Here is a 16,446-nt window from a genome sequence, read left to right as displayed (position 1 = left end):
AAACACAGCTACAACTCTCTGATACGTTTATAGAGTTTAGTTAAGTGCATGACAGTTTGAGGCCCAAAGCTCAAAAGAAAAGAATAAAACCAACCAAACAGAAGAAGATGATGATGCCTCTTTTGGCACCAGCTCTTGTGCGTAAAAAGAAAAAGGAAAAGGAGGAGGAGGGGGGAAAAAACAACAAGATAGTTGGATCTCAATTGAAAGTGGGAGTCTTTGAAGTGGAAGTTGATATCAGAGGGATTCTTCTAGGTCGTCTGAACGACGTTGATGACACGGAAAGCCTTTTGTCACCGATTTGTTGGGCTCCTCTCTATTGGGCTCCTCTCTATTGGGCCCGTCTAAAGCTTTTAGTTCCAGTCGTCAAAACGGACAAGAACTAACTGAGTCGCGTAAAAACATTTTCCATTCAGCGCTCAAAGTGAAGGATAGGCTGCAGTTTAAAGAGTTGTTTCGTTAGAAAAAAAAAAAAGAAGAGAGGGAGTTAAAACACGAGTCATTTTTTTTTTTTTTTTTTTTTAAAGCCAATCTGAATTTGATCTTTTACTGCAAAGCACAGATCAAAGAAGAACAAAAAAAGGACCTTGAATTCATTTCACAAAGAGGAATAAAATCACGCACCAGTGCAGCAGGACTGCTCTGCAACAGTTTAGTGACCTTTAAGGCTAATAATTTATGACTTTTACCCAAATATAAACACCCTGTCTTCAATTTAGAAAACGAAGCTGCATGGCACAAGTAGAAGGTTTTGAGTTTGTTGGCGTGCTTGTAACCACAGAGGGAGATAACATGTGACGACTGTTTTGCTTTTATTGTAAAAGACACTGGATACCACCAGGCAGTTTGGAAGTGTAAGAGAGGATCTTTAACAACTGATCCTGTTGGGTTCACTCATGTTTTTTTCCCCACCTTCAGCTGAGCGACAACCTCTGATCTGATAGCAGCTCTGGGGTCAAGAATCAAGAACAGGTGTGTGTGTGTGTGTGTGAGCGAAAGAGAGAGAGAGAGAGAGAGCTTCCACTTGAACAGGAAACCGAAAAAAAACTTTGCAGTTTCACAGGAAATATACACATTAATTATAGAATAAATTGTGAAAAAAATAAATAAATAGGGGTGAGGTTTTGAACTTCCAAAGTGCAACAAAAAAAAAGAAAATGAATCCATTTCACTCCTTGCACGATGCCCTCTCACCACCTCTGCTGCATCCTCATTTGTTGCAGTTTCACAGGAAATATACACATTAATTATAGAATAAATTGTGGAAAAATAAATAAATAAGGGGAGGTTTTTGAACTTCCAAAGTGCAACAAAAAAAATCCATTTCACTCCTTGCACAAGGCCCTCTCTCTCACCACCTCTGCTGCGTCCTAAGGCTCATTTGAGTGTGAAATATCATTTCTTTGTAAAATAATGGAGGCGGTAATCCTACTTCCGGAAACTGTCCGGCATTATTGAACAAAACCCTTTTAATAGGGGGATTAGCAGTCTAGGAGTAAAAGCCTCACCCCTCCTCTCCACACCACCCTCATCACTCCCTCCCTTTCCTCCACGCCCACCCCATGCTCCAACACCACCACCACCACCAGCACCTCCAACACCAACCCAGGTCATAATTATCAGGGATGAAGTGGCCGAAATTGGCACGGGATATAAAGAGAAAGGCAGAGGGACAGGTGCAATAGACCCACCAGAAACAGACCGGAAAAACAGGATAGAGATGTTATAATAGAGATGGAATAAGATGCATTGATTTTTCTATTTATTATAGTCAGGACAGAGATGTTATAATAGAGCTGGAATAAGATGCATTGATTTTTCTATTTATTATAGTCAGAACAGATATGTTATAATAGAGCTGGAATAAGATGCATTGATTTTTTTTATTTATTATAGTCAGGACAGAGATGTTATAATAGAGATGGAATAAGATGCATTGATTTTTTTCTATTTATTATAGTCAGAACAGATATGTTATAATAGAGATGGAATAAGATGCATTGATTTTTTTCTATTTATTATAGTCAGAACAGATATGTTATAATAGAGATGGAATAAGATGCATTGATTTTTTTCTATTTATTATAGTCAGAACAGATATGTTATAATAGAGATGGAATAAGATGCATTGATTTTTCTATTTATTATAGTCAGAACAGATATGTTATAATAGAGCTGGAATAAGATGCATTGATTTTTTTTATTTATTATAGTCAGGACAGAGATGTTATAATAGAGATGGAATAAGATGCATTGATTTTTTTCTATTTATTATAGTCAGAACAGATATGTTATAATAGAGATGGAATAAGATGCATTGATTTTTTTCTATTTATTATAGTCAGAACAGATATGTTATAATAGAGATGGAATAAGATGCATTGATTTTTTTCTATTTATTATAGTCAGAACAGATATGTTATAATAGAGATGGAATAAGATGCATTGATTTTTTTCTATTTATTATAGTCAGAACAGAGATGTTATAATAGAGATGGAATAAGATGCATTGATTTTTTTCTATTTATTATAGTCAGAACAGATATGTTATAATAGAGATGGAATAAGATGCATTGATTTTTTTCTATTTATTATAGTCAGGACAGAGATGTTACAATAGAGTTGGAATAAGATGCATTGATTTTTTTCAATTTTGTTATAGTCAATAAATAGAGTTTTGACGTATTAAATAGGGCGATGTATTGGTGAGAATCTGGCGATATGATACTTATCGTGATACAAGGGTTACGATTCAATATATTGTGATAATTGCGATTTTTTTTTTTTAAATCTAATTTTAGAAAAACTGTCCTATGAAAAACATGCCACCATATGCTTAAAATCTGAATTTAAAAAAAAAGTTTATTTTTTTATGCAATCAGATCTGCATTTGCATTTATCACCCAACATCGTAGCACTACTTTGAGAGGACACATACACTGAGTGGATGCATCTCTTTGCACATACAATAAAGTATTAAATGAGTTAATCTTTGCATGTAAACTATTAATTAAAAATTGATAGTGTTTGGTACAGTATCACAAAACATAATTTTGCAATACTCGATTTTTTTTATATTTTCTTACACCCCTAGTATTAAATAAAGCTATACAAATCTCCCCTAGTTACAGTTTTCATCATCTACATTATTGCAGGATTATTTCTTCTTAAAGGAGCATTACACTTAATTTCTCAGACTTTGATCGAGTGTGCATGTGTGAGGTCAAACTAAGCCAACCCACAAGTTAAGTATAGCCATAAAGCTTGTCATGAATATTGAATATTTTATTCTGATAACGTCCATGGTTATAGTTTCCGAGGGGGGATTTACATGGATCCACGTGGCTGTGATGTATAGGCTACCTCGAGCTTCCGTCATAAAAGATTTATGACAACCTTTAAAGCTAAATTAACTGTATTCCGCTTATAAAAAAGGTGAGCAAGCAGAGTTGAGGCAGGTTTAAAGCTACACCCCTGCGGTAGCTTTTGTATATGGCAGGCAAACCTCACATAAGTCACTATCTAGTGCCAGTAATACCTCATACAACCTCCCAAGGCTTTAGGATTACCATCATCCACAGATTTCAGGAAGTTATTTTACTTCCATAGATGCGAATCAGACCCCTAGCAGCCCTTATATAGGCCCAAACATGGATTTCTAACAACCTCCACATTATATGGCAGAATGTGCCACATACTTCACACCTGCACTCTGAATAGCAGCTCCCTTTCACTGTATGATACGCCTGTTGGCCTTGCTCTCAATGCAGCTGCATGAATGAATCAGCAACCCGCTTTATTTGGGCTCTTTTGATCCTCCAGATCTCCTGCTCTCATTTGATCTCGCAGTCTATCTAGTTAGCAAAGAGCTATGATGACTTCCTTCATTAATGCAAAAAAGGTTGCACGTGTGCAGAAAGAACTTGTTGCTGCAAACTGGAGCAAAACATATACATCTAAATATTGTTGGAATCTATTCAGACATGTGCAAGAGCAAGGAAATTATGGGGAATTAAAAAAAAAAAAGCACAGTAAACAGTAATCTGATGGTGCACTTCTTTCTGCACATTTGTAGTAATTTTAAAACATATATTTCTCATTATTTTGCATGATAACACACTAAAGAATCTAATATTTCAAAATATTAGGCTCATGTATATATAGGCAAGCTGCAGGTTCCTCTTCCTTCATTAATGCAAAAGGGTTGCATGTATGCAGAAGAACTTGTTGCTGCAAAATGGAGCAAAACATATACATCTAAATATTGTTGGGATGTATTCAGACATGTGCAAGAGCAAGGAAATTATGGAGAATTAAAAAAAAAAAAGCACAGTAAACAGTAATCTGATGGTGCACTTCTTCCTGCACATTTGTAGTAATTTAAAAAAATAATATATTCTCATTATTTTGCATGATAACACACAAAAGAATCTAAGATTTAAAAATATTAGGCTCCTGTATATATAGGCAAGCTTCAGGTTCCTAAAAGTGGGCCATGCATCACGCAGAATAAATGATTGTGGATTTGAGGACTTGCCCTTTGGCGATTAAGTACAGTAATTTATCATAACTTGAATTCATCATCTTCTGGCTGCTGACCTCTGTGTGATCTGACAGAGAGAGTATCTGACAAAAGCAGTGAACAGGTGTGCTTCGTGGAGATCCAACAAAAATATTAAATTCTGCAAAAGACAGAAAATGTTCCAGAGGCCTCATGCTTCAAGTTTCAGCACTACCACTACTTGAGAAGTTGAGATGTGCTGCTGAAATAAAAAATAAAATATGATCTGGAAGTGGTTCACAAACAAGGAAATGAACCGTTTTAGGACACACACAAAAAAAAACCCTCCTACTGATTTAGCCCATGCCATAATGGCACAAGTGCGTTTATACACTCGATAAAAAGCGACAGTATATCATCATATATCAAAATAACACATATTAGGAGATGCAAATGCTGCCAGCATTATGAATCATTGGTTTATCTGCACTATTTCACCCGTCAGATGGGAAATATGTTGCAGAACAGAAAAGCAAACGCACAGTTTGAGCATGAACATAATGCACGTGATCAGTGTAGCAGTATCGGAGACTTTGGGTCATTTCGCCATCTCCCGCAGGAAACACATTATGCCCCCTCATATTTACATACTCTTTCATATTTGTCAAACATTCATAAATTACAAACTAATGAAATGTTCGACGGTCCTTGGAGATGGAGCTAATGAAGACGTAGACTTTTTTTTTTTTTTTTTTGCTTTTGACACATCTTTGTTAGGTTTTAATACCATTCTCTCTATCACGCTCTATTAACTATTATTATACTTATGTCAGGCCACCGCTGACACGTTACGACATCAGGATCACCTGCTGGAGGTGGGCACGCCATGGGATATAAATGGCCTTCATCTATAACGCCAGTAGCCTGTGTAAAAAAAGTATTAAATGTAAAAAAAAAAAAAAAAAAGTGTAATTTTTTTTTCATGAATTACACTGCGTAAAAAAAATGAAATAATCTAAATAAAATAATAAAAATCACAAAAAAAAACCAAAATAGTATTTATTAAAAAAAAGAAATAAACGAAATATTTTTTTTGGCGCAAGTTTGAAGTGTTTTTAAATTAACCCACTTGGATATTTTCCCACTTCCTGTAAGAAAAATTAAATAATGAATGATTTTAAAAAAAAAATTATATTATTTTTGCAGTGCATGCAGCTTGTGTGACCACTACAACATTCAAGAGGCAGTTTAAGGACTGAACCTGAAGAAAGAGAGAAAGAGGAAGAGGAGGAGGGAGATATTAATTATTAAAATGTCTGGACCAAGCATTTATTTATTCATTCGTTCTTATTATTTTTTCTTTGAAAACTCTAATCAAGTCCTCCACTGTCATTTTTTTTGGCAACAACTCGGTACCAATACTACCATCACCACCAGATATGCGAAGTAGAAATACTGCTTCTGCACAACATGAGGCCAAAATAAACTGGGCTTCAAACTGGACAACATTTAAACACTTTGGAGCTGTGGTTTAACATAAATAAGTAAATGCATGTTTTCATCCTTATAGGCATGTGCATATCAAATGAATTAGTATTAAAGAGATGATGCCTGACTTTAGCTGGAAATGTGAGAACATGTTGTACGAAACATACAGTGGAACGCTTTTTGGACAACATGCAGTACATATTAAACCAAAAATTGACTTTTACTCATACACTAAATGATCAAAAAAAATATATATATATATACGAACTTGAATTTTTTTTTTTGAAATTCAATGAATGGGAGGTATTGTCATCGCGCAACAATATAGATCCTCGTGAGACGTGTTTATTTGACAGAGCAAATCCCCAGCGTGTCAAGGTTGTCATATTCCCCCTCAATGTCCAATGCAAATGCCTCGGCATAATCAGATGCAGCAGCATGACGCGTTTATTACTTTGTCAATCATTTTGATACGACAGTATTGAAACAAAGCGAGCCCACGTCCGGTAATAGAATTAAAGAAAAAAAAAAACCTTTCAGCTGCTGGCAATTTCATTTTGACGTGTAAACCATATGTAGGCTAAAGTCCCTCTCAGAGAGGTCAGTGGGTCTTTATCTGTCCAGGACAACTTTATTATAGGCACCATAATAAACTTTTTACGCATTAATTCTGTGTAAAAATATATTTTACTTTGGAAGAGTCTTTTAAAAAACAGAATTAAAGGCACTTGATTCTGTCCAAAAGAAACACAAAGCAGGACTTTTTCTTTTAAATTATTCCTACTTCAGCGCAGAAGGCGGCTTATCCTCCTTGTCCATGAGTTAATTCATCAAAAGGGAAAGTTTCAATAAGATTTTTTTCTTGCTTCCCAATAATAAGTCGACCACTGCGACATTCTTTGAGCTCAGGCTATCTTCATAATACTGATTTGTGTGTAGCCTAGGAAACTACTCAGACCAAGCTGCAGAACCAAGCCCAAAGGATTTATTCCTCACCATTAAAAAAGGCTGGATAAAACTGGTAGAGCAACATTTTTTTTTATTCTAAAGGAAATGCTAACATAAGCAGTGCATGGAGCAGACAAGGTAAGAGTTTTCCCCTCACACATTATTGCACATATAGTATAAAAAAAACGCATGAATGATATGTTAGAGGAGCGTTAAGAGCTGTCAGGAAATCAAACCTCTAAGTCCTCACACGACGCTAAGGCTGTCTAATTTCTAGGCATAATTAACTTTATGCTCAAAATCAATTGTTTCCTGTACACAGCCAGGGTCCAGGACGGCAAGCAGTGAGAGGCCTATTTGAGCATGTGAGAAAGCAGGAAGCAGCCCTACCTGCCACTCATTAAGCCCACAAAAACTCAATACAAAGAGGGGGGAAGAGGGATTAGACCTGCTCGTTATACCTGCCGCGCAATTAACACTACTTATTCTTCTAATCCCTCTGTTCTAGAAATAATTGAACTTGCAATAATAATACAAAAAAAACAAAAAACATGCAAGGCCCAATGCTTAAATTGTAGAAAATGCATCTTTTTTTTAGCATGATAATTAGAATAATGATAATAATAATAATATGTTTATTATAGCAGGAATTCTCTTTCTGTGTGTTGGTGTGGTGTGAGGAGGTGAGGAGGAGAGGAGGGAGGGATGTGGGAGTCCTGCTGCTGATTTGTGGAGAGAATACTCTTCCTCTTAATTTCATCTGAATCAGGTTGAGCATCTTCCTCCTCCTCCTCCTCCTCCTCCTCTTCCTGCAGCCATAAAGCTGGTAATCACATCCCCTTTAGAAAACGGAGGTAGCTGCAACTCTTTGTCCCTGTTGTGTTGTAGGTGAATCGGAGCACACTTGAACTGAAAGAGGACTTGACCTTTGCCTTTATGTTTTCCCCCCAATGTTTGTCTAAATCACAATTGTCTTTTGTGAGGGGACATGCGCTGCAGTGACACGTCCTCTATTGAGCGGATGGATGTTCTGCAGACAGACTGGGCTGCAGAGAGAGAGAGAGGGTAGTCATATAGGTGTTTGTAAACTTTTTTTTGGGGAGATCTGCTTATAGGATGAAATGAAAAGATGTCACAGAGAAACTCTTACAGAAATTGTTTAAAAAACTGCCAAAATTGTGCTGCAAGTGTCAGAAAAGGCCACATAGGTGATTAATTCCTCGCTTCTGTGTGCTGTAAACACGTTTAAATAGGATGAAATGAAAAGATAGCACAGAGAAAATCTTGCAGAATTTGTTTAAAAAACTGGCAAAATGTGCTGCAAGTGTCAGAAACAGGCCACATAGGTGATTCCTCGCTTCTGTGTGCTGTAAACATGTTTAAATAGGATGAAATGAAAAGATGGCACAGAGAAAATCTTGCAGAAATTGTTTAAAAAACTGCCAAAATGTGCTGCAAGTGTCAGAACAGGCCACACAGGTGATTCCTCGCTTCTGTGTGCTATAAACACGTTTAAATAGGATGAAATGAAAAGATGGCACAGAGAAAATCTTGCAGAAATTGTTTAAAAAACTGCCAAAATGTGCTGCAAGTGTCAGAACAGGCCACATAGGTGATTCCTCGCTTCTGTGTGCTATAAACACGTTTAAATAGGATGAAATGAAAAGATTGCACAGAGAAAATGTTGCAGAAATTGTTTAAAAACTGCAAAAATGTGCTGTAAGTGTCAGAAACAGGCCACATAGGTGATTAATTCCTCGCTTCTGTGTGCTGTAAACACGTTTAAATAGGATGAAATGAAAAGATAGCACAGAGAAAATCTTGCAGAATTTGTTTAAAAAACTGGCAAAATGTGCTGCAAGTGTCAGAAACAGGCCACATAGGTGATTCCTCGCTTCTGTGTGCTATAAACACGTTTAAATAGGATGAAATGAAAAGATTGCACAGAGAAAATGTTGCAGAAATTGTTTAAAAACTGCAAAAATGTGCTGTAAGTGTCAGAAACAGGCCACATAGGTGATTAATTCCTCGCTTCTGTGTGCTGTAAACACGTTTAAAACACACTGAAGGGCCCCCGTGAAGCTGCTACACGCACATGCTTCATATTGCAGGAGGGATAAACTTGTTACCATTCATGGCACCGCATAGGTCTACCTACATCTCTGCTGGATGGACACACGGGTCAGTGGAGCTCTCGGAGGTGGGATTCCTCCAGGTTTTCTGTCATTCTTCCCTCGAGTCGACTGTAAACAAACACTGTATGGCCTATATTACATGCATAATGATGTGGTGGCTGAACTACACAGTCATTACAAGGCAATGGAAATTAAATAAATACAAATTCTGAAAACAATATATATTTGTTGTATATTTTATAAGTTTTTAATTAAAATAATCTTCTATAAAAGTTAGTGGGCAAGCCCTAAAATAATAATAATAATAATAATAATAATAACAATAATAATAAATAACATAACCTTCAACAAATCAATACATTTGGCTTTTTAGCATCCTTCTGAATTAAGATTTTTTTTTAAAAGTACACCATTTTGTTAAAATTCACTTTAAAGGTGCAGTCAGTAATTTTCAACTACTTCCCTAAATTAACTTTAATACAGTGTATTAATAAAGATTATAACAAGTTTGTATTTTTTCTGTTTTAATTATTTAGAAATGCAAAGAAAAAGTAATCTAAAAATGCAACGTAAAATCAGAAAACATCAATAACTTTGATTTATTTAGTCCATGCAAGACTTGTCAATCATCCCAATACCAAATCTATGAATATGTTTTGAATTTTAGCGCATAGATTTAACACTATAATACGCTTAAAACCTTGCAAGAAATATGCATGTCGATATCTGAAATATAATAAATCCGCCTACAAGAGAAATCCATGCAGGCAGATATGTGCAGCATCACTAGATGAGTTATTTTGATGCAGGCAACAACAGCATAGTGGGCCTGACCCTCCTTCCAACAGGCTTTTGACACTCTGTCAGTTTTCACAGTATCTGTATTTCTAGGTTGCACTTACTCTCAGCACTCACTCAGCAAACTGCAGGAAAGTTGCTTGGGAGCGATAGAAATACTAACGGAGGCAGTAAACGACTGCTGTTTATGACAGGGGGGACATGATGGCGTTACTCGCAGCCTATAGGGGAGCAGGAATGTGTTCATTTATCACGAGTGGCAGCGTGTGAGATGACATAGAAGACAGAGACAGCAGAACCCCCTCTTTTCTTCATCATAAAGCTTCATCAAATGGCTCTATATGATGATAATTACACTGCTGGGTGTTGGCGTTTTTTTGACATTTTGCTCATACATGCATAGATTTACATAATATAAATGATTGTCATGGTGAAGAACATGTGATGTTCATTTTATCTTTGAGATTCTACTGTAAATGTACTACAACACAAGAGTGAGGCTCATCCAAAACAAAATTGCTAGACTGATAAAGGTTGATGATAAGTCCCAGATGCATACAAATTAGGGTTGGGACGATACACCAATCTCCTGATTCGATAGTAGGGTGCCGATTCGATATATGTTGCGATTTTTAAGTATTGTGATTCGACATTACGATTTATTGCAATTTTTGTTAACTTTTTTAACACTAGACCATGGTGAAAAAGTTGAATCATAGACTTCTAGGCACTTAACTTAACACCCATAATACAAATACATGCTTTCTTAATTCATTTGGCTTTCTACAAATTTACACCGACCAGTCTCCTTCTTAAAGTTTCATTATTAAAGGCCTTATAATCTTGAATTAAGCAGAAATAAAATCCCTGATCCACAGAATAAATATGTAAACTAACCCAAATAAAACATGTCTATAAACACTCACACACATCAAAACATGTAACTACTAATTTTCCAACTTTAAAGTGACAATCTCGAAGATTTTCATTTAAATAAATATCTGTTAAGTCTCTATCTATAGCCAAATGAGGGGACACAATGGTGATTAAGCACCAAGCACAATTCTATTGTTTTCACTCAAATAGAAATTTTTCATCAACCAGGAGTGAAATCTTAAAGATTGTCACATTAAAGGCATGTATTGCCATTTACCACTTAGTCAGTTTTGTCAACTTTTGGTCTAACTTTTAACCCATGACCCCAGAGGACTTAAACAGACTTCTAAGGATGTGATATGCCACTTCAAATCCCATTGATAGTGCCCTTCAAAAGGTGAATTTGGAATATTTTGGCACCAATAGACTGTCACTAATGCACACACACTACTTTAGCTCTGCAACATCAGCCTCCCCGACACATTTCAGGGGTACGAGTGTTACCCCAAAGAGGAGCTCTTGCACCCTTTAAAGTGCTCACTCACGTCTTCTTACAGAGTTTGGCTCAGAGGTGAAGCTCAGAGGGTGAAAACGCAGACTGTGTCAAATGTAAAAGCTCCCGCGAGACTTGAGAGGAATATCATAATTAATGTTTAAGGCAGATTTGAAACGTAGACTCTGACAGCCTTAAGGGCACTTTCTCAGTAATATTCCCCCTCTTAACACAATCTAATTACAGACTTATTAGTCTTATTATACTTCCTTAAGAAGATGAGGGTGTGGAAACAGTAGATGAAGTTCTAAGAATCTCTGCTGTTGCACTCAATAGTGAGTTTACAAGAGCTATTTCTTTTATCATACAGTAGCTGTATGATGTTTAAATATTTTAATGAATTTAATATGTAGGCTGTCTTTTAAAAATGATTGTAGTTAATTTGCATATGTATGTCATTATGCATTTTGCAGAGATGACAGTGGAGGGAGTCCTTGCAAATGTTGCATTTATCCTTTAATCAATTTCTGTCTTTCTGCTTTTTCAAACTGGGACTGAGGGGTAGGGGGGGGAGACTAAAATCCTCCTCTATCATCTCCTCCTCTCCATAACTTTGTTCCTTTCGGTCTGCAGATCAAAGGCCTCTGAAATTGGTGTCCCGAAGATGTACATTGTTGAGATGACAGGGCGACAATACAGAGAGAAAAGCGTGGTCTATCAGACATGTCAGCCCGCAGAAAGGAGAGGGAGGAGAGGGCTGAGAAAGGCCTGGGTGTCGATTTAATACCCACACTGGAGGAATTTGAAGCTTTTTTAGCCGTGGCCAAGTCTCCTCAGTTAGCATCTGTGATCCATGTCTGGAGGGGGAATATTTGCTAAACATGGGCGACAACATGGGTGCTAATGTATCTTAGAATAAGTGAGTCCAAATTGTAGATTTTATTATTTTTTGCAGAGAGGAAAGATCCAGCAGATTTGGAAGTGATAGAGAAATATTAAAGGTCCCATATTATGCTCATTTTCAGGATCATACTTGTATTTTGTGTTTCTACTAGAACATGTTCGCATGCTGTTATGTTCAAAAAAGCCTTTATTTTCCTCATAATGTCAGCCTGAATATGCCTGTATTTACCCGTCTGTCTTAAACGCTTCGTTTTAGCGCATTTCGACGGAATTGCGACAAAATTGCAACAAAATTGCAACAAAATTGCAACAGAATTGCGTTGCTAAGCAACAGCCTGGGTCCATGTGTACTTCCTGTCAGTTGATGTCATTAACATACACTGCAACCAGGAAATAAACTGGAATTAGAATGTTTACGTTTAAATCTGTGTAAATCTGTCTAAATATTGTATATTTGTGACATCACAAATGGACAGAAATCCTGACAGCTTGTTTCAAAGGCTCAGTTTCTGAATATGGGCTGTGTGTGTTTCCCTGTTGATTGAGTGTTTCGATACTCTCACAGTATTTATATAGGACTTAAGCCTGCTTTAAAATAAAAAAAACATGAAAATCTGACTTTTTTGTAATATGGGACCTTTAAGGATCAATATTTTCTCCAAACTGTGCGCGTTTTGCAAGACATTTGGTGACTTATTAATACATGCATAAACTTTTTCCATGAAGTGAGGTGCTGTAAAGCCAAATAAAAAAAAAGTCACTTGTCTCTGCGTCCTCACATTGGAGCGTCTTGGACGCTGCAACCTGCTGCTGCGACAAAAAGACTTAAAGAGTTTGAAAAGCATCCGAAGTGACTGGAGCGCCAGACATTCACAGAATAAATATTTGTATTCATTTGAGAAATGAGGATTTGAACAACGGAGACAAAACCCCGACAAAAGGCACCAAAAAAAAAAAACAAGCATGAATGCAAGTATTGTCCCCTCCGGGCTTTGAAATTGTGATTCACCATATCATAACCCCTGCGAGGAAAAAAACATCAATATCCCCGCGGAAAGGACACGTTTCTATGGGAAACTAAAGAATTTTTAGCGCATAACAGATCTGGCGTAAAGGAGAAAGGGGTGAAATGAAAGGGATCAAAGGCTCAGCTCAAGGAGGCTTTTTACGCAGGAGGAAAGATGGACGATGTTGACTTTTAAGGGAGATTTTGGAGAACCGTTTTCTGCAAAAAAGTGTCTTTTAAAGCACTTTGCAACAAAGTTTCTTCATTGTTAAATTATCATCATTTTAGCATGAATAAACCTTGACCAACTATAGCTTTTGCAGAATGATTAAAGCTTTAAAGTGGACAGATTTACGCGTTTTTCGATCAACCAAAGAAACATAAAAGAACATTTTGAGACAAATACACCCAAAACCACTGAAGATTTACACACTAAAATAGTTATATATAATCGCATGTTATTGGATCAAGAGTCAAACATCGATGACTGGATTGTTATTTGAAATAATTGATTATAATTATTGATTCATCACTTTAATGTTGCAGCTGGTAAAGGTGGAGCTCATTTAAATTACTTTATATACAGCTGGGTAGTTTGATCTATAATAATAGATTATTTATTCGTTGATTATATTTTGTATTAATGATCTGAATCTGTAAAGTAACTTTAAGTTATTAAATCAATGTAGTGGAGTAAAAAGTCTAATATTTCCCTCTGAGATGTAGTGGAGTAGAAGTAGAAAGTATCAGAACATTGAAAGTACAAGTACCTCAAAATTGTACTTAAGTACAGTACTTGTACTTAGTTACTTTCCACCACTGAGTACATGTTATACTGTTGTGTTTTTCTAAGCATTCTTTACTGCTCCTGTTGGAATAAAATAATTGTTGATTATTTAACTGAAAAGTAGTAATGTGTTTTTGATACCTTTTGCATTAAATCATACCGGGATGTTTGCTGAAATTGATTGTATGTGGCACAGCCCTACCTAGAAAAATTTCCACCAGCCACCACTGTTTTTTTCATATAACTACAAAAAAATGACCTTTTTTCCTTTTATATTCTCTAACTATGTGGTTTGAAAATAGCCTGAGCACACCTGGAATAGAAATGAAGTCATGAAGTAGTATTTTTTCGGCCTATAATAAACCCGACAGGGCCGGAGGAAGCTGGTGGCTGAAACGTCTCAATTGTAAGGCCCACGCACATTTTTATCCATCCGCCCTTTCAGGTAGCCTGACACGCAGGCGGCATAGAAACAACACTAAAGTAAACAGGCCTAACAGGAGACTAGTCCCTTTGTTGTGCCAAAGGCAGCTGCCCAGCCCTCCATTATCCCGGAGCAGACTGACCGCATCCTTCCCGCTGCCCCCTCACCAACCCACTGCACAAAAAGAGAGGGATGTTCTGCTTGCATGGGTAACACTGTCGTTCCAGCCCTTAGCAGTCCTCTTACTCGCTATTGAAAGGAGTGGGAGTAGTGGACACAGCCTGATCTGCGGAGCACAAAAGGGGCTCTCCGTAGAGTCCCATTGGAGTGAAAGGAATGAAGGGGCTGGAGATTTTGTGAAAGAGGGTCGGAAGATTTAGAGAAAGAACGGAAGTTTTGTTGTTGTGCTTGATTTCCCTTCCTAACTAGGGATGGAGTGGGCTGGATAAACCCACTTAAACTCAGTTTACTCACCTTTTAATAAGCAGAAAAAAGAGTTTGCTCACCTGTTTGGCCTGGCATAGATACACAGGGGCTTTAATTCATGATGCATATTAAACTGTGTTAATTATTACTACTAATACCTCATAAAAAAAGTAGGGGTGTAAGAAAATATCAATACAGGAGTATTGTGATATTATGTTGTGTGATATTGATTCTCCAAAACACTATTGATTTTAAATCAACCTATTAAACATCTCACCATCAGGCCCGGAGGTTGTAGCGGGGTCAGATTTAAAGCTAGAGTGAAGATCCTGGCATCATATGAAACTAGAAAAAATTGGTACCAATCATGCATAAATAACGCTCCAAAGTTACGCTGAATTTTGTCGAGGAAAAACTGGCATGGCGATTATCACAGGGGTTCTTTGACCTCTGACCTCAAGATGCTAATGAAAATGGGTTCTATGGGTACCCACGAGTCTCCCCTTTACAGACAGCTTGGGGCAGTTTTCCTAACATTAAATAAAAAAAACAAATCGCAATATATCGCCTTGGTTACAGTGTCGCAATATATCACAATATATTGAATTGTTACCACAGTATCATGATATATATTGTATTGCCAGATTTTTCCACTGTTTGCCATATGGTCATATGTATCACTGGAACTAAGACAACAGTTTAGGAACACATGGTTTCTGTATGTTATATGTATATAAGCTGTTTTAATTATGGCGTTTAAGGCCCCCTTAGATAGAAAACTGAATATTTTTTCCTTTATTTGTTCCCCATAGCTCAGATTTCTGTATATAAATAATCTAATAATAAAAAAAAACAATTCCTCAAAGTTAAGCATAAATTTGTTGGAAGGCCAAACATTTTAATTAGCAGTAATGAGGGATTATTTGACACAATTAGAAGAATTAGATATTAAATTGTTGCCTGGCAGTCATAGATGGGAACGGGAGGCCGGCGTGTGCCCTCGGGGGAGTCCCATGCTGGCAGGGTTTATGTGGACACACACACACTTTCAACAAGGTTTGAATATAACCCTGTTGTTTCAAAACGGCCTCCTGATTTATATCCATCAAGGTTTAAAGGGCTCGTCATGTCTGCTGAAATAGAGGTGTTGACAGCCACACTTGACAGCTTCTCCCTCATACTGTTTTAATGTTGCCGTTATGGCGTTGCTGTCTCATGTGCTTTATACTCGCCAAGCATGTCCAGGCATTTTGTGCTGAGGGATAATACAGATTTGACTTCCTGTCTGTGCCTGCAACTGTGTGAACATTTTGCAAACAAATAAAATGCTACTTTTCAGGCCTCGGCTTCCGTGAATGGTGACTGAGTGGAGTAACTTTGGATTCGTGCACCTTGCTCCTTGTGCAAAGAAAGGCAATGAGAATCATCAGGTATGACATTTCATATTGCACTATCCATGTCACAGCTATGCTATAAATTGCAGGGTACGCCCAAGTGAATAAACGCTGGTTTAACACGGTGCCATGGGAGCTGAAATCCTCTGAGAAATTCACGCAGCCCGAGAATCCCCTTTGAAGGCACATTCCATAGGTCACAGTGCAGACACCGCACAGTCGTGCCGCTTCATCCTCATCAACATTTGTGTGGGCCGCACAGCCGCC

This window comes from Sebastes umbrosus, chromosome 21, assembly GCF_015220745.1.
Source record: "Sebastes umbrosus isolate fSebUmb1 chromosome 21, fSebUmb1.pri, whole genome shotgun sequence".
In the NCBI taxonomy this organism is placed as follows: Eukaryota; Metazoa; Chordata; class Actinopteri; order Perciformes; family Sebastidae; genus Sebastes; species Sebastes umbrosus.
Note: the sequence above shows the minus strand (reverse complement) of the source record.